This window comes from Rhyacophila brunnea, unplaced genomic scaffold (genome assembly GCF_057557595.1).
Source record: "Rhyacophila brunnea isolate RB1 unplaced genomic scaffold, BYU_Rbru_1.0 scaffold_5, whole genome shotgun sequence".
Classification (NCBI taxonomy): Eukaryota; Metazoa; Arthropoda; class Insecta; order Trichoptera; family Rhyacophilidae; genus Rhyacophila; species Rhyacophila brunnea.
In genome coordinates, this window is record NW_028233170.1 from 40315571 (window position 1) to 40334065 (window position 18495).

At 32.0% G+C, this 18495-nt stretch overlaps 1 protein-coding gene across 1 annotated transcript in view; it reads right to left on the reverse strand.

Moving 5' to 3' along the window:
* Positions 1–18495, reverse strand: part of LOC147066427 (kin of IRRE-like protein 1) — a 273510-nt gene that overhangs the window by 229698 nt on the left and 25317 nt on the right. The window lies entirely within an intron of this gene.

Genomic DNA, 18495 nt, shown 5'->3' on the forward strand with positions numbered 1-18495 from the left:
TTATGACCCTCGTATTAGCTTACATTTAATTGCCAAAAGTTCTGCATATATATACTTCATTTGTTTATTACAACGTTTTTAGCTCGTATCCTTATTTCTCCGGTACAAATCTTGCAAACGATTTTTAACTAACTTCCCGACTAGCTAGACATTTGAAACTTTTAGAATATATCAGAACACGATGGCATTGCATTTTTTAAAATACTTTTAGCCATCTTTAAATAGAATTGAATTCATTTTCAGTTAATTCCGTTTTGTATGAAAAGTTATTTCCACACCATTATTGGTTGCTAGGGGGTCTGGGGTCCTAGCAACTAAATTATTAATATATACGTGCGTTACTATGGAAATTAATATGACATGTCAAAATGGCATTTCAGTATTATTTCTATCAAGTAAAATTTTTTTTGATCGTTTAAGCTAGTCAAGTCAAGTTTATATGATTCAATGGAAAATTTAAAAACGTTGTATATTTGTTGTAGATATTCTTTTTATCTTATAATTATTTGACTATATTTATGTTATGTAGAAAATGTCAAAGCATAGCACCATGTTTATTCCAATGTATAATATTACTTATGTTATTTTTAAGCCAATTAATGATAATCTAGTATTTCATTTAACTACAGTTAAGATTAGTATAAGATACACTTTTATATTATAATAATATAAAAATTGATATGATGTTCTTAATATCTGTATAAAGACACTTCATAAAATATTTATTGCGTGTAAAAATGAGGAACAAATTGAAAACTTTTTTTTCGTAAATAGTCACATTCTATTATCATCGGATGTCATCTAGTGATAAAAGGCCTGTCCAGTAGTGCGTGATGAAAAAGGATGTCGTGGAACAAGGACGAGGTACACCAAAGTTAATTAATTGTCCGATAGTGAAGAAGTGAGTGAGGCTCTGAAAAAAGAAAACTATTCTATCGACTCAAGGGAAAAATGCGAAGGAACGCAGAGAGGAAATTATAAGTTTGATATTATAACATTCACTCATCTATAAATAATTCAAATATGAATAAAATATTTTTGTCAACGTAGTTTGTATGAAATTGAAAATGTTTATCGAAGCAAGAGAAAGAGGTTTAATAATAGACAAGAATTAAGAAAAAATCAGAAAGAATAAAATAATAATAATTTGGAAAAATCATGATATTTGACGTGTTCAAAATAAATAATTACAAGATAAAAAGAACTTTTAATATACAACGTTTTTAAATTTTCTGTTGAATTATTATGCTCGATATGCTCAAACTTGTACCTGATATGAAGTAAATAAAAAACAAACAAATATAGAATACTGAAATGTCATTTTGACATTTCATTTTGATTTCCATAGTAACGCACGTATATATTAATAATTTAGTTGCTGGGACCACCCCATTAGCAACCAATAATAGTCTTTTACTTTTTACGGATTTTTCTGCAACAACTTTCCATACAAAACAGAATTAACTGAAAATGAATTCAATTCTGCTTAAAGATGGCTAAAAGTATTTTAAAAGAATGCGCTGGCATCGTGTTCTGATATATTCTAAAAGTTTCAAATGTCTAGCTAGTCGGGAAGTTAGTTAAAAATCGATTGTAAGATTTGTACTGGACAAATAACCACCGGACAAACAAGAATACGAGCTAATGAAAACGTTGTAAAATACATATCTTTTTTAAAAAAAAACTTAAAAAAAACACATACTAAACAAAGCTTTAGAAGGAGCATGACGGGTCTCCCAATCGAGCTATTGGGAAACCCATCACCTGGACAGCGAAAAGATGTTAGGTTTGAGTGCCACTCGGGTTTATTATATTTTAAATAATAATAAGTACATAATATTATCAAATATTGTGGCTATTTGGTATAATAATATAATATGTAAGAAATATAAAATGGGATTGCATTCCACGTCAAAGCTTTCTGGTAACTTTGTACTATGCATAAATATAACAATTTCTTATAATGTTTGAGACTTTCACGTTACAGCATTTATAGATTTCTGGGTTTTCGCCGTGTGTACTACTTCCTTTTTTTCTCGATGTTTCGGGCTCGTTGTAGAGGTCGTTCTCAAGAGATATGTTATGATAAAGTGTAGTGTATTAATGTAAATGCCGCTCTAAGAATGTCAAAGGGAATCCGAGTAGCTGAGAGCAAACGTTGCTCAAAGTAATGTATTGCATCATATGTGGATAACACAAGCATTGACCCTCCAAACCAACCCGCCCAGCACTACACTTGGTCTTAATCGGGCGTATCACGAGGCTGTGCATTTAGATGTGAAGCATCAGCAGTTGTTTTTGTCTCAGGAGCCTAAACTGAGGTCGCCACGTTCTCAACTGAGCTTTGCCTGAGTTTACTGAGTTGACTTTAATGCAAAACAACGTGCGAAATAAATACACGGAGAACTAATAAAAAAAGGAATTGAAATATAAATATATAGAACGACATAATATTTTATTATAATTCCTGCCGGAACAGGAGAAAAATGTTGAAAGATGAAATTAATGTTGAATCTTGTTCGAGATGGAGTATTATGTGATCAAAGAAAGCGAATTCAGTGCGACGTAAGTCCATCTCAATGCAAGATGAGTTTATTCAACACCTTTGTTAATAAAATATATGAGAAGAAATGGGTGTTAGCCACTTGCTCAACTTATTACTCTGACTCCAAACACATATTGAAACACAATATGTGTATTTGCCAGACTCAGAATTCGATCCTGGGACCCACGAAATTATAAGCCGACTAGACATCGTGGCATAATACTATGCTATAATTACTTATTAAATTTTGGTTTGTTACAGAATGTCAATAAGAGTTAGCTAGAATTTACGACAATATTATTATATAACGTTATGTTATATTTAATAATCTGCCATGTCACGCATGAATTTTGGAGTATAAGGTAAAGAGAAAATCACGCCATTTTCTTATCGCATTTATAGGATTACCACACAGTGGGGTCAGTCACAATAGCGGCATCTTTGAAGCTGTTTTACAGGAGTGTTGAACTTTCGGGAGTATAGCAGGTACGTATTATGCAAGCCACGTTAAGTTCCTCTTCTTCATCAGACTGATTAATAAATATTTAAAAAATAAAAATGAGCGCCATCTATCGTCAGAATTTAGAATAAGTACATAAAAAATAAGTGACAAGCAGCGCCACGTGTTATCTATCGAGTATTGAAATATCGATTCATTCGAGATGATTTTGGCGTGTGTTTTGTATGAACTGTATGTCACGTGACATCGGGGTAGTCTGGACTTTTTCATATAAAACTATACGCTTAAAAGGCAAAGCCTAAAATCTCCGCATATATTTATTGTCGATGACTGCCGCTTTATTCAAATAATAATTAGTAATGCGATAATTAATAAAATATATTTCTACGTGTTCAATCCCGTCATATTTAGATAGAACATTTTTAAAAATAAATAATATTGTTATCTCGTGAGTATTATTTATCAGTTGATGCAGTCATAGACTAACATAATTGTATTATTTTTTTGTTTAGTTGTTTGCCGTTTTGAGCTGCTTATTTACCGATGATATATTTTTGGGCGTATGTTACGTGTTTATGAAAATACGAGTACATAATTTATATTCATCGCTCAATTATATATCGTCAGTGAGCTGTTGAAATTTTATCGATTTAGTGTGACGTTGATATTAGTGTGTACCTATTAATCAGTAGTAATATCGTCTCATTTCCTGTTAGTATGCCTGACAAGTGTGCTCTTCTTTCTCTTATTTCCACAGCCCAACTCTTTCCAAAAGTCACCCTTCGCCATTGGGTAGCACGCATATCTTGAACGACTTTAAGTAGATTAAACTATTTTATTTAAAATATACTATACTTATACATAATTAGTGTTGAATTAATTATTATGTAATCATGTTATGAAAATACTACATTATCCTAGTCAACTTATTATTAAGGCAAACTTGTGTATACTTTGGAGCGAAGTGGCTAAGAAAATAGATTGTAGAGTCAGTTTTGTCATTAATAAAACTTGTTTAATCATCAAATCTACAAAATCAGGTCAATATTAAAACAATTAAATTTGAAGTTTATGATATTTCGTTGTATCAGTTACCATAGCAACGAAAAAATACTTCTGAAAGAGTATTGATTCTTGAAACAGTTTCGATAATTGCATGCATCGTTTTGGACGTATTTTCTATGAGTTTATTTTTAGTACAACTTACGTAGGTAATTAAAAATATTTTTGTCTTCTAGGTATAGTTTTCCAGATTTACAGTTATCATATTTCTCTGGTAATACAAATAAAGTTATCACTATATTCTAGGAGGGTTAAGTGGCAGTTGTATTAAGAATGATTAATATTTATTATTTTAAATATGCATTTCTCTGTCAGTCAATACCCAATAAAGTGGTTGACCGAAATTCATGGGATATTCAGTGTCAGCATTATTAGATTGTGAGAGATTTAATAAATAGCCCATCACAATTGAACAAAGATGCCACTCAGTATTGCTGCGCCTCGGGCTGAATATCTCACTCCGATTTTATCTTGCATTATTGTATTGTGTATAACTGTCACTCTTGTACTTATATCACTGTACTTGTGTAAACTAGTAAAATAATTGCAGTCTCAATCCACACCACAAGTCTTCACATGACATCATCATCATCTCCCACACACACCTTGCATAGCAAAGTCGTAACAACCCTAAATTACATAATTTTATTCAAATAAATTGGCTTTCCCTGCATGATATTATTTTTTAAAATAAATAATCTCGCCTCGTTTTTACTTTCTTGGCTTTTTGACTTTTTGATAGAATGCTTTCTCAGCAACAGCTTGGTGCGGCTTCCTCTGAAGATGTGCCAGTTCATGGTTATAGAAATGATCACAAAGTACAGTTACACGTGCTAGTGAAGCGTGAGACTCCATTTTTGTTATGAAGCAAAACCATGGGTTTCATTGTCATTGATAACGGACTCTCACGCTACAGCAATGCTAAAAATCAATTTAAGCCATAGAGGTATTAAATAAAAAGAGGGGCAAGAATCGGCTTTCTCACACAACTGAATGAAGCAGGCCAACAATCGTCGACAACTTACGAGAAAATAGCGACGCGATAAAAAAAATGCAGGGCATAGAGGAGGATTTACTTTGGCCTCTTGACCGTCATTATAACGTACCCATATAATATAATAATGTTAACGTGGAAGTTTTGCCGCAACTTGATTACCAGCCTGCCTCACCATACTTTCATATAACCTGCCGCCACTAGATATACGCATTGTGTTTTTGATATGGGATAAGCTGTGCTGGTTACAATATTTTTACTTTATCGCTTCGCTCTATTCAGTACGTAACTATGTTTTAAACGAACTAATAAAGATGTTGTCTATTTTGCGACATTAACATAGACCTGAATAATAAAATTAAGTTTGCTGTGTAATCCGTTTTCATATTTATATTAAGTGTCTCTCGCTATAAACTATATTAAGTTATGCCACAAAACGCAGATTAATTAACCCAATTTTACAAACCCGTTTTCATTTGAGTCAAAATTTAGTTATGAAATATATTTTGCTGGCTGTTCTGGTATAATAATTAAAGCTATGGGGCGGTTACTGCCTAGCGATCTCGACTCTTTGATATTCCTAAAACCACTAAAGCCAACACCGAGCTAGTAATACAAAACTATTATTAGATCACGTAATCTAGTTACAAAAGACAATAGATTGTAGTGTGTGACATAAAGCGAACACAAGAATAGAGATTCACGTGAAGATAGTAATACTGATATTTTTATCGCTGCATACAGTGTATAATAGTACTACAAACCAAGGCTTACTAGCAACCAGCAACTAAAATGTATAAATTAGTGAACATACATATTTTCGAAAACACTTCTGAGAAAATATAACCAATAAAAAAAATCTTTTTGAAAAAAGTAAGACACCCTGCAGGAATTGAACCTGCATCTCTCGGGTTTCGTGCCCACGCAATACATAATTTGATTTAAAATACAAAAGCAGATAGCCAATAGTAGCTCAATTTGGAAAGCGCTTCAGAGAGTATTATAAGAGCCTTTAGTTAAAATTTGACGTAATTAAGTATGGCACCTTTAGCATAGTGGTATATGTGTGAGGGCGCGAAACCCAAGAGATGCAGGTTCGATGATTGCGGGTTGTCTTTTTTTCTAGATATTGTCTATTTGTTATAATATATTTTCTCATTCTGAGACTGCGTATGGTACGTTGCTATGTTCTCTCAATTCTTTTCCATGGAATGGAAGTACGGACGCTGAACCAATAGATGTCACGGAGACTGAAGACAAATATTGAAGTTCTCAATCGAATAGGGAAGGACCGAGAAGTTCTAGGTAGTTTCAAAACCAGAAAACTACAGTACCTCGGCCACATTATGAGAGGGCAAAAGTACAGCATTCCTCAACTTGTTATTCAAGGAAAGATCAATGATAAGCGTAGCAGAGGACGGCGCCCGCATTTTGTGGCTTAAGAACCTCCGTGATTGGTACTCGTGCAGCTCCGCTGAACTGTTCCAGGTAGCAGACGACAAATCCAAGATCGCCTTGATGGTGGCCGACCTCCGCTAGGGGATGGCACAATAAGAATAAGATTTTCTCAGAAGTGTTTTCAAAATGATGTATGTTCAATAATTTGAATGTTACATTCTTAAATCTTGTGAATTATTCGTTGAATGAAGAAGTAATTAGTTATAAATTAGTCTTAGTGGTTAATTTCATATTTACTTAGCGGTACTTAAAGGATATCATAACTGACTGGTGAGACAGAATCACAAAATTTGAAGGAATTTAAAACGCAGTTAAAAACAATTCAAGATATTGCAGTGTAGTTTACATAATAGATAAAAGTGTTATGTGTTAATGCAATGCGTCACTAGCAACTGTGTCGAGTGGTACTAAATTAAGGGCACAAATGTCAGTACCTAACAATCACTGCGTGTAGAACATGTACTATGAATCACAGGAAAACAAGTAAGGTAACGAACGATTATCTTCATACGCGTATAAAAGAATATACACTAAAAATAATAAAAAACGTACCTATACTATACAAAATAACTAATTGCAAAAAGGTGTCACTCACTGCTGCAGAACGTTCTAAAAATTTTAGACATATAAATAAATAATTACAAGATAAAAGGAACTTGTAAAATGGAATTCCACCACTACTTTTAAAAACCTGTAGAATTTAATATTAATTATATTTTCATTTCTTGCAATTGGATATTCTTTATTTTTATAACTTTTGATAATTATTGCATACTAGCTATTATTACTAGGTGACAGCACCACATGTCAATATTGCTATACGTTTTTTTTCTATCTCCATCTCTCTTATACGTTTACGTGTATTTTCTGTCTAACTGTTAATTTATAATAAATTAATTAAAAAAAAAAAACAAGTATAATAATGAAAATTTTCATCCGAAGATACAAACGTAGATAGTTTAATAATAACAATATGTTAATATTTTGGTTCTACTATTTTTAGGAGTTAAAAATTATGACGGATATAAAGTGCCTACAATTATATTATTACGAAGTTTTAAACTGGGTTGGTTTTAAATTTGACATTGAAACGCAGTATTTTTCATGAAATGAAAAACTCTTTTTCCGAAGTTGACATCGCACTAATTATGGAGGGCTACTCGCGGTTCACTGAGACTGTTAAAAGCTCGACTACAATGGCAGAGCACACCCACACGATTATTTGCGTGCCACGTTTGAATAAAATTAAACATTTTCTAGTTGTTTTTATGTAACAGAATGTAAAGCATAAATGAAATCACCAACTCAAAAAAGGCGCGATACTCCGACCGCAGTGAAGTTGTAACCTTTTTATATTTCGGCTTCTGTGAAAATTACACCGAGGGAAGGAATTCCCCAAGGCTCGTTTTAATTTAATTAATTTCTGAATTCAGATTCTTTTCCACATTTAAATTGTTAGAGTGATTTGAATTTTAATTCGAGTGTGTAGACGCACAGCGTTGTTTTATAATTTTTTTCTGGGTAGCGGATCGTTGTAATTAAAATGATCTTTGTATGACCTTTTGTTACACTGTGTGTTGTTCACGTTCAAAGGGCTGCGTGGATACATTTTTATGCAAATCATGGCACCCTTTTGTACGAGCCACGTGTTTCTATCAGAAAGCAAATTGTTTTATGTCGAGAGATAATATGACTGGAAATAAATATTGCCGGACGAGAGAACTAAGCAATAATTTTACCCACTTTACAAAAATTTGCATATAATATGAGAAATTTATAAAATATGTATATTATTCAAAGCGTATATAGATATAACATAAAGTTGATTAGTATTAGGTACTAATAGAATTTTGTTAATATATTCGGCCATAAAGCTCACGTTATTTTAAATCTAACTAAAATGCTACATATACGAAAATGTTTTTATTTAAATTTAAATACGGTAGATTCAAATATGATAAAAATATTTATTCAAAAGTTAAAAGGAATTAAATTACATATTTATGATAAATTTAGTACCTATATGTGCGCTCTCAAGAAAAAGGAAAAAGTCAAAAATATAAAATATAAAATTAAGATGTATGACGCTTTACAAAAGTAATATAAGGCATATGAATTTCATAATACATAGTATAACACATACTACATTTCACCATATTGCGCTCCAGTCCATCCATTCTATACACAATACTGCTATCGGTCGCTGTCGGCAACTATCGAGGGTAGTTTTGTATCGAAGTATTAGCACTTATTGTAACAATTAAAGAAGTGCTATGTTTTATCAGCACTTCTCTTGGGTGTGCTAAATTTTAGAGCTGGCTAACTTATTGTAACAATTATAATACTTCGATAGAAACATATGAGAAACTATCCTTGATAGCTGTCGATAGCAGTCTTGTGTATAGAATAAATGCGCAGGACCAGCGAAAGCCCTAACGCTATGTTAGAACTAAGACACACGACAAAAATTTGACGCAAACTGCGGTGGTTCTTGTTTGATTCCAATTGGATACATTTAGAATCGAGTAAGACCTGTATCGCGTTTATCGCTTTTTAAGCACCGCTGCGAGATGAGATAGGGTGTCTCTGGAACATATGCGTAGTTCATGGTAGCCAAAGCTGAAAATAGGCTCTGGTCGAATAATGTGAGAAAATTTGGGAAAAACTCCTTGATATCTCATTGTTATGTCTACCGCCAATTAAAAGAGTAGTTCGAATCGGGTCTAGGACGATTTGGCGCCGGGACAACTGGATGCCACGCAATTCGAAAATTAATAGACGTTAGGTACTTATAGGTACTTTAAAAAAAATATTTAATACTATTATTTAAATTATTATATTATGATTTAATAGTTGGTGAAAATTTAAATATACACACGTGAATAATGATTTAATCGTGGATATGTTTAAATTCCAATGCAAAATGATTTTTTATTTTATATAAAGCCTTACGCATGGTTATTCTCAATCCGCAATAAAAAAACATTATGTTAATAGTAAAATGAATTAAAACTACCAAATAGTAGATAGAAACTGATCAAAATTCCTCGTCTACGTTCTGTATACGTGTCTACGACAGTGCGGCGTCCAATTGTCCTGGCGTCCAGTTGTCCCATTTGGAGTAGTTTCCGTTACATATGATTTATAATTTGAACCACGGCGATATAGAAGTGCATTGAAAATAAACGTTGAGTAATTTTAAAATATAATTGAGTATAATTTTTAGAGGCGTCGAAGAAATTACAGGCCTTTTTGACCCCGATACCATAACACGTGTGAAGTGCGCCGCGGTGTGTAATTTTCTGGAGGGACAGCAGCGCCGCCCGTCGGAAAAAATGTTAAATTTCACCATTAAATAACATGCCACGAATCGCCTTTTTCGCATCGCTTAAGCGATAATAGATTTTTTATCGCGATACAAGAGCCTAATCGATTCAATTAAAGTCATAAACGTGACCAAAAGAAACAAGTAAATCATTGCGATTTATTTTTTTGTGAAATCAGTTATTATTAGGTATATTTTAACGTCGCATTCGACGATTATTATTTTTTAAGAAACGTTATGTTAGCTTCTAAGGATTGCGTGATCGTTGATACGTGCACAATCGAAGATTTATTCCAATGTCTTGATACGAGTATATAAATACATAAATGTGAATATTTATAGGTCATAAAAACTAGAACGCATTTTTATTTATTAGCTATTATCTTATTTGTTTTTATAAAATAATATATAAATCGCTATATTCAGGCAAAATCAATCCTTGTTGAAGATTTTTTCAAGTGATGATAACAATATTATCCAACTGGCTTTCTCTTAGGTATTCTAAAATACTGTAGTTTAAATGAAGATATCAATATTTGGCCACGTATTTTTTTTGACTTATAGTATCGACGTAGTATTGACTTGTGTGTCCCTGATAACTATCTTAGAAATCGGGAGCATTAGTTGTTTGTTATCACAAGGAGCAGAACTAACCTGCCAATGGCAATGGCTGATGCCAATTGGGAGGGCAACAACTCTGTTCAACCAAATCGCTTGGGATGCTGATATATTCCACCTACGTGAGTATGAGTATAGGTGGACGTTATTTTATAAATTCTTAAAATAGGATCTGCTAAGCTCATTCGGTGTACTTCCTTGTATCCAATTTATAATTTTTTTTTTGTATTTACACTTGTGTACTGTTTAATAGCTTAATACTGTTTTTTATATAATACTATTTTAATATTATTTATTTATTTCTAAATGTTATGTTGTGAATATCTTAAATTAATAATTTGTAATATTCACTATATGTAAAAATAAATACAATTTGAATTTAAAATTTGAATTATTATAATACTCCGATTTTGTAATTAATGGAGGCTTTTGAGATGTGACTTCCTCAACCTATCTAGTTTTGAGTAAAGTGTGTAAAATAGGTTAGGATATGATGTTAGTTGTTATTAAAAAAAATAACAATCTAAAAATTAAAAAAAAAAATGTCTAGAAATCAGCATTAAAAAAACAGTCAAATTTATAATTATTGCTTTCGTAATAACAAAGATTATATAAGTATTTATTCTTTACATAATATATTTATACTTAACCTGTCTACTTGAACATTTTACAGGTTGCGGAAGTACGTTCGAAAAGCGGGTTGCGGTCGGTACGCTTCGGGAGGCGATAGCGAGCGAGATTATTCGTGATCAGTCACAGTGTTTGTATTCTTCGCGCTCGGATTAGCCGCATTTTGACAGTCACGTGTAGTTTGAAAAATTTGAAAGAGGAATAGCTCTAAGATCAGCGAAATGCTTTCTGAGTGAGTTAAATAGACTGCATAAGAAAATATAAAACAACTTCTATATAAATTCATCACACATTGTACGTAAGTGTTTACCTTTGTTCATCGATCTATGGCGATATGGAAAATATTATAATGTTTATTCATATGCTAAACTGAATATATAGTCCAAATTGCAGTTTGACTATTAGATATTTACACTGCAAATACAGCATTGTATGCATAAAAGCCATTTTGTCAAAAAATGTAAAGATTTTTTAAAATTTAATAAGTATATTTAAAGGATCACTTAATTTAAAACGTCTTTTTTGGTATTTTATCTATCATCGTGTAAAGTCTAGCTTTGTTTCTCAATAAAAATATAATAAATAACCGTGAAAGTAACTGGCAATATAATATTCTAACAGAAAAGCTTAACATCAAAATGTTGCTGATTGTGGCTTATTCTTTATATATTATTATTCAGTAAATGTTATTTAATATAAGAAGCGTAATTTGCAAAAACATTTTGGAGTATTAAAACGTATTATTGATTTGACATATTTACGTTAATAAAAACAGTGACTGTATATGAAAATATTATTACTTTAATCAACAAAAACTCCATGTAAGAAGCATGTCGTTAGTTCAGAGGTCGGCAAATAATGGTTTTCGAGTCACATCTGCCTCATTTTTTAAGAAAACAGTGTGAGAAAATAAATTTAATATAGTATTTCCAAAACTTATTTTATTATATTATTACTTTCCAAAATACCACTGAAAAAAATATGTTTTTATTAGGTAATGAATATTATTTCTGAAAAAATATTCTAAGCATGAGGAAATATTTATTTTCCAAGGTTTCTGGAATTAAAGAATAATGAAGCAATTCTAGCATTTAATATTTATAAATCCCCTTAATACCACTCCAATGCCCACGATGGCCGCGCGACTTAAGCGCCGGCCTATAACGTCATGGGTCAAAGGTTCGAATCCGGGGTCTGGAAAAAACACATATTGTTTTTAAATTTGTGTTTGAGTCAGAGTATGGACCTAATAGGTTGAGCAAGTGGCCATTAGCCATTTCATGTATAAACAAAAAACTGTTAATATAAACCTCTACTCTGTGAAGGCCAATATGATCTTATTAGGATGGTCAAAATGATAATACCACTCTTAATATTAAAAGGAAACTGTTGAAATTGAATTAATAGACTTAACAAGAAAAAAGTTATAGAACTAGGAATTTTATGAATATGTGCTAGATATAAAAACTTGACAAAATACATATGCAGTCAGATTTTACAATTAATGTGAGTGCTATACAATATCTACATAATTTAAAGACAGCGATTTTAAAAACAAGGGTATTTTTATTCTCCTTATTATTTATCATTAAACCTGCTAAACACGGCCAGTATTATCTATGATATTATTTGTTTATATATATATATAAGTATATGCTATTGAAAAAGTCGACATTGTTGTGCTGGCCACAAGAAACTCAAAAATAATGGGAACTGAAATACCTAACGGGTTTGAGAACGCAGGCAACCGATATCTAGTGTGGAAAAATACGAGATAAACTTAAACACGTGTCAAGAATACGTCATACGTCGAATACTGACAACTACTCTCGGTTTATGCACTGATGCTCATTTAATATTGGTATATTTAAGGTTGCAACAAATACTATTGCACGTCTACGGGATAGACAACCACGGCAAAATATAAAAATCATTTACAAGTAATAAAATTCAATCTTTCGTGTAAAAACGCTCTTAACAAGCGAAAATAAGGAACATTGTTCAAAATAACATTATAACAATATTTATAAAAAATCATTTTCGTAGAACATTATCACATTCAAAAACCTGCATCAAAATGTACTGTATTGGGATATAGCCTATCGGAATTATATTTATTAATTTGTACTGTGGCTGGTCATTTATGATTCTAATTCAAAAGTTTTCCGACCCCAGTTTTAGGTGCAAGAACGACTAAAAACTAGTTAGTAGTGTTTATTGATTGAAAAAATGTATGTGACATTTTCGATTAATCTTCAAAATTTTACATTAAATCGTGCCATTAATTTTTCTTTAATTTTATGATCAATCATCAAAGTCGCCCAAGCATTTTTTGTACAATTATAATTATATTTAATGTTGGAAACTATTAAACATCACGAATATGTCGTTTAATCGTGTCCGCGCATTGATTAATAGCAAAGTACACCGAAAAAAGAGAACTGGTAAACATGTTTTGATGGCGACCATTACGTTTATCGTTATAAAATGATTCATAGCGAGCGCGGCGGCCAATTTTCCCGATTCCAATTTTAAAAATTTAAAACGCTCGATGCGGACCCGCTGGCGGCATAAATCTCGCAAGTGTGTTGCTAGTAATAACAACGCGGGCACAAATGGGCCAGTAATGGCGGACCGCCGACCTGCCATTTGACACGTCAAGGAACGAAGCGCGCCCTCTTTTATTCACCCGACTGACCGAATATTCAATTTGTGCGCATGCCAACTCGCAATCATGCCCTGCAAAATTCGCGTGCGGGAGGTTTTTTATCTTACGTTTCAGCTTAGATCCCCGAGAAAATAATATTCTAGAAATTATTTTCATAGCGAAAAAAACAACATTGTCAGAAAGCTTTCCGTGGCTGTTTTTATTATGATTATTTGGTTTTGTAAGTCCTAGAAGAAATATTGTTAACAAGGTTTTGTTAGGGAATTATGTATATATTTGCATAACACTGGATCGTGAACGGGACAATAGTAATTCTGGAATATTTATATGAATCGAGATTTTCAATATGGTTACTAAAAGCAACGAATTATTTGAGAGCGTACATAAGTGAAACAGAAAATAATTTTCAACAGTATGTGGGACGTAATTTTGGCTGCGTTACCAGTCGGAGAGCGATTGTCGACCTGTGAGCACGTCAATTTGTTTTGTGATGGCGTCAGAGGAATATATTCTTAAATCATGTAAATATGATTAAAAAACATTCCGCATGTACTTGAAAAAGAAAACATGTCAATGAATATACTATTATTATTACGAATATAATAATAAACATATTATTAAAAGGATGCATGTTGAATTTTTATGACAAATTTTTTTTTTTTTGCTCGCGTCATTTGCACAATCCGTGCATCGCCTAGTCACGATCTTTTTAGACCATGCCTCAGCTGAGGTATAGCCTTAAATGTCATATCTTTATTCACTAGTAGAGTCAAGGAAATATATTTTATCAACGAATAGCTTAAGTTTAATATGTAGTTGCGTAAAGAAGTCTATTTTTAACATGATAACCTAAACTAACCTAACTTCTTTATAATTATGTCTTTATAAATTAAAAATCTCAGGAGTGTGAGTATAAATCGAAGTGAAAGTGTCAGAAAATAAATAAAAGTAACGTTGACGCACAAATAATTGCGTGCATTCTTTGCATACAACTCTTATAGTAATAAGAAATGGGTATACGCGATTATCATGCGTGTAAAATATTTTAAATAGAAATGGAATAACTGGGCATTAGGAAAATTGGGCGCTACACTGTCGAATGAAATAAATAAACGTTCGTTACGATTTTACACAGAAAGTAGACGAAGAATTTTAATCAGTTTCTATTTAATACTTAGTAGTTTTAATTCATTTTGCTCTAAGCATTATGTATTTTATTGCGGATTGAGAATGCCTGAGGATTTATATAAAAATTAAAGAACTCTCTTCTCGTTGGAACTTAAACATATGCACAATTAAATCATTATTTACGTGTGCATATTTAAATTCTCAGCAAGTATTAAATAATTATATAATAATTTAAATATACATAATGTGAGTAAATAATGCACGAACGCTTATTTATTTTCGAATTTCATTCGATTGCTGCGCCCAGTTGTCCCTGCGCCAAATTGTCATAGAGCCAAATTGAAATATTCTATCAGGCAAAAACAAAACTACTTAAAATCTCTACTGAGTTATTCTTTGGTGAACATTTTTCTGTAAATATCCAGTAATAGAATGAATTTTATTAGAAATTACTCTTGCCCAGGGGTTAGATTTTTTTATAAATCCATAAAATATCATATCTTTCTCATGTGCGTCGAAAACTAGTACCCATACACCATATGAAGGTTATTTGAAGTTTGTACGAGATAATTGGTTATTCTGGATCAAAGATATATCGAAAAAATGTGATTTTGCCAGAATCAGGATTCAGACCAGTATCTATAGCTTTGGAGACGGGAACTACTTCACTATAAGATTATCACAATTTGTGTTGATTGTTTGATTAAGTCTAATCTCATGAGCTATTTGTAGTATTGGGAATCAAACTCGAAGCCCCCGGATGAAAGGCTAGCGTTTTATACACTGGACTACGAAGGCGGCCGTTATGGATACGGTTACATTGTCAGCTAGTTAACTAGAAGACGAACTGATTAAAATAGTTCCAACGAGTGAGGTTACATATATATTTTTGTAACGCGTTGAAATATAGATGTAAATGTATTTCTTGTATAAAAAAACAAAAGAAAAACGAGAAAATGTAAACCGAAAAATTGCAAGGCAAATACCTACAGCAGCTTAGACCAGCTTATAAACTCTTTGCGAGAAACATCATTCTCGCGGAAAAAATATTTTCTTTTATCGGTGATATTTTTTCAATATTCTTAAAATTTTAGTGACACCTTACTTGAAAATTTAGATCGTTAAAAGCGTTATAGAAATACCTAAAAACGTGAATTCAGTGGGTACTTACATAGCCCCCTTCTCCGGTCGAGATTGAATTTTAGATAAGAGTATATAGAAAAAAGTTCAAAGAAGACTTAAAAGTTGTAATAATCAATGTAAAATCGCGAAGTAAGTCTTCGCATTATAAAAAAGCGAGCATAGGCGATGGGAGAATATTTTTCGTTGGCAGTTTTCCCGGGAGGTGCAATTTGTTGAATCTATAAGGGTTTATACTCAAAGGCCGCCTGATTGCTTTTGTCGCGATGGGAGGGGTCGAAGTATGAGAGTTTGGTAGGAGACAGGGGGCCAGTATTGTGATGTTCCAGTGACATAAAAATGTATCAATATTATTATGTTATCGAGGTACCAACGCAATAACAATTTTTAAACTACTTTAGGCGTAATAAACATTGCATCAAATTTATCTGCGTCACAAAATAATGATACGTTTTCTTTTTTGATTATATCAGAGACAAACTACTTAAAACAACCTAAAATAAAATTTCATTGAAAACTTAATAAAACTAAAATACAAAAAAAAACTGCTCACGATATCGATACCATATTTAAATAGGGAAACAACTCAAAAAACCTTATCTCAAGATAATGGGGTTTCAAATATATTTTGCAGAAATTTTAATTTTATTTTTAAAGCCTTGAAAATTTATGTTTTTTTAAATTTAGTTTAGTGGAATTCATTAATTCACAATGAGATTTTATAGTTATATAAGGAATTAATCGAATTACTGATTAATCTCAGAAAGAGTTATTCGATTTTATGACACATTGAAGAAATTTTCGACTCTGCTGAATTATAAAAAGACCATTCTACACAAATGATGGCATTATTAACTCAAAACCTTGAAATTTTGAGTTGTTTTCTTATTGAAATAAGGTATATATATACAAAATTGTTTATGCACATTTGTTGGTACATAACGTATTAGTATAAATTTTTTTTTCAGTTAAAGTTAGTTTTGAATGGGAGTAGAAATCTTAGTTGATATCACACTGCAAAAATACTCTTACGCCGTGTTCAAATGTAAACCACAACACATCGCGTCTACTATTCACCAATCATATTGTGTAAATTTTAGGGACGCTTTGGACTTTAGGATATTACGTGCCGTACGCTCAATAATCATCCATTTTGGAGCTTATTCCATCATATACAATGGTTAAAAAATGGGTAGCCGAGTTTAAAACATGAATGAAGGCTCTCGCAGTGAAAGACAGTAATTATTACAGAAAATACCAACCAACACTATCAACCGAAGGTACATAATGGAATTCGAATTTAAATTCTAATGGATTTATGTTTTGTACTATTCCATTTGAGTAATTTTTGCGACCCGGGTTTCGCCTTTCGCCTTTCGGCATCTTCAGGCACTGAGTACACTCACCAAAAGGCAAATATACACTGACAACGAATACAAGTAGGTATAATGTAAGGATATTATTTAATATTAATTGTTTAACTAAAAAATTTTAAAGACTGATGTCATAGATATTATATCTCAGTAGTTAACTCCATTAATTCCCAATACGTTACCATTGTCCCAGAATGGACGATTTTACACCTCTTGAGTGTAGTATTTTTATTGTTTATAATAACTAATGATCTATTATTAGGTTTTGATGATTTATATATGCCTATCGAGTGCATTATTATTGATAAGGTAGGTGTTTTTTTAATAAACACTTCAACTATTCATAATTTGTTTGTAATAGTAAGTTATTGACTTAATATGTAGGTGATAAAGTTTTTACCTTCATTATTGTATTGATTTGTTATATAAGTTAGAGTTAATTGTATTCATTGTCAGTGTGTATATTTGCCTTTTGGTGAGTGTACACAGTGCTTGGAGATGCCGAAAGGCGAAACCCGGGTCGCAAAAATAACTCAAATGGAATAGTACAAAACTTAAATCCATTAGAATTTTAGTCATATACGTATTATTGCAGGATAGTCGAATTACTACTGAGAAATCCATCTTACTTTTGAATAGCAATTATCGAAACTTACTGAGAGTCCCTAGGAACGCTGAAACGTGAAAACGTCACGGTAGTATTTGTCAATATTTGAAGTTAATCCTGAATGTTTCTCTACACGATGTGTAATTATATATGAGAAGTGGATCCTCAATGCTGATCAGAGTTCAAACAACATACGTAACAAGGGCGGCATATCCGTTTACCGTCTCCGAAGTCATGTCAGATTTTTTAGCTGGCTAGGTGACGGCACCAGTTTACTGGGATTATATTTTCAATTTTCAATTCATTTATTTTACATATTGTGGACATTACAAATTATAAGTTTAAGACGTTCACAACATGACATTTAGCAACAACGAAATATTATTAAAACAATATTGGGTACATAACAAAAGAGATAGATCAGTATTAAGTTATTCTACAGTATAAATATGTAAATACAAAAAAAATATATAGGCACAAGGAAGTA